The 2,202-nt window shown below is 40.9% G+C and overlaps 1 non-coding gene across 1 annotated transcript; it reads right to left on the bottom strand.

Annotated features, from left to right (window-relative positions):
• On the bottom strand, window positions 1–108 carry LOC130972460 (small nucleolar RNA R71). The gene has a single exon (XR_009083626.1). It is a non-coding gene; the product is annotated as a small nucleolar RNA R71 (small nucleolar RNA).
• Between the last annotated feature and the right edge of the window lie 2,094 nt (window positions 109–2,202).

The raw sequence follows: 2,202 nt of genomic DNA, 5'->3' as shown, positions 1-2,202 counted from the left end.
AAGCTTAGAGTGGATGTTCAAACCTTCAGACAGAAAGAAGGTGAATCCCTCTATGAAGCTTGGGAGAGATACAAGTAACTAACCAAAAAGTGTCCTTCTGACATGCTTTCAGAATGGACCATCTTGAATATATTCTATGATGGTCTGTCTGAATTGTCTAAGATGTTATTGGACCATTCTGCAGGTAAATTTATTCACCTGAAGAAAATGCCTGCAGAAGCTTAGGAACTCATTGACATGGTTGCAAATAACCAGTTCATGTACACTTTTGAAAGGAATCCTGTGAGTAATGGGACGCCTCAGAGGAAGGGAGTTCTTAAAATTAATGCTTTGAATTCCATATTGGCTCAGAACAAAATATTGACTCAGCAAGTCAATTTGATTTCTCAGAGTCTGAATGGATTGCAAAATGCATCCAACAGTACTAAAGAAGCATCTTCTGAAGAAGAAGCTTATGATCTTGAGAACCCTGTAATGGCAGAGGTGAATTACATGGGTGAAGCCTATGGAAACACCTATAATCCCTCATGGAGAAATCATCCAAATTTCTCATGGAAGGATCAACAAAAGCCTCAACAAGGCTTTAATAATGGTGGAAGAAACAGGTTTAGCAATAGCAAGCCTTTTCTATCATCCTCTCAGCAACGGACAGAGAATTCTGAGCAGAGCCCCTCTAGCTTAGCAAATATAGTCTCTGATCTATCTAAGGTCACTCTAAGTTTCATGAATGAATCAAGGTCATCCATTAGAAATTTGGAGGCACAAGTGGGCCAGCTGAGTAAAAGAGTCACTGAAACTCCTCCTAGTACTCTCCCAATCAATACAGAAGAGAATCCCAAAAGAGAGTGCAAGGCCATAACTATGAGTAACATGGCCGAACCTAGAGAGAGTAGAAAGGCAGTGATTACTAGTGAGGAAGACCTCCTGGGACATTCACTGACCAGTAAGGAGTCTCCCTTTGAGGAACCAAAGGAATCTGAGGCTCATACAGAGACCATAGAGATTCTATTGAATTTTCTTCTGCCATTCATGAGCTCTGATGAGTACTCTTCCTCTGAGGAGGATGAGAATATCACTGAAGAGCAAGTAGCTAAGTACCTTAGAGCAATCATGAAGCTAAATGCCAAGTTATTTGGTAATGAGACTTGGGAGGATGAACCTCCATTGCTCATTAATGAACTGAATGACTTAGTTAGGCAGACATTACCTTAAAAGAAACAAGATCCTGGTAAATTCTTAATTCCCTGTACTATAGGCACCATGACCTTTGAGAAGGCTCTGTGTGACCTGGGGTCATGCATAAACTTAATGCCACTCTCTGTAATGGAGAAACTAGGAATCTTTGTAGTACAGGCTGCCAAATTCTCATTAGAGATGGCTGACAAATCCATGAAAAAGGCTTATGGACAGGTAGAGGACGTGCTAGTAAAGGTCAAAGGTCTTTACATCCCTACTGATTTCATAATCCTAGACACTGGGAAGGATGAGGATGAATCCATCATCCTTGGAAGACCCTTCCTAGCCACAGCAAAAGCTGTGATTGATGTGGACAGATGAGAGTTGATCCTTCAATTGAATGAGGACTACCTTGTGTTTAAAACTCAAGGATCTCCCTCTGTAACCATGGACAGGAAGCAAGAAAAGCTTCTCTCATTGCAGAGTCAATGGTGGATGAAATTGTGATCATCAACAATGGCTCCAAAGACTTGGTGCTCTCAAACATAAATCACACTTTGTCACAACTCCGCACAACTAACCAGCAAGTGTACTGGGTTGTCCAAGTAATACCTTACGTGAGTAAGGGTCGATCCCACAGAGATTGTTGGTATGAAGCAAGCTATGGTCATCTTGTAAATCCCAGTCAGGCGGATTCAACTATATTAAGAGATTATTGGATTTTTGAAGAATAATAATAAATTTAAACAGAAAATAAAGATAGAGTTACTCATGCAATTCAATGATGGAAATTTCAGATAAGTGTCTGGAGGTGTTGTGTTCCTTCCGAATCTCTGCTTTTCTACTGCTTTTATCCAATCTTTGTCACTCCTTTCTATGGCAAGCTGTATGTAGGGCATCACCGTTGTCAATGGCTACATCCCATCCTCTCAGTGAAAATGGTCCAAATGCTCTGTCACAGCACGGCCAGTTCTCGATCATGTTGGAATAGAATCCCTTGATTCTTTTGTGTTTGTCATCACGCCC

The sequence above is a fragment of the Arachis stenosperma genome, chromosome 3 (genome assembly GCF_014773155.1).
Source record: "Arachis stenosperma cultivar V10309 chromosome 3, arast.V10309.gnm1.PFL2, whole genome shotgun sequence".
Classification (NCBI taxonomy): domain Eukaryota; kingdom Viridiplantae; phylum Streptophyta; class Magnoliopsida; order Fabales; family Fabaceae; genus Arachis; species Arachis stenosperma.
Note: the sequence above shows the minus strand (reverse complement) of the source record. Positions and strands in the feature narration are given on the sequence as shown.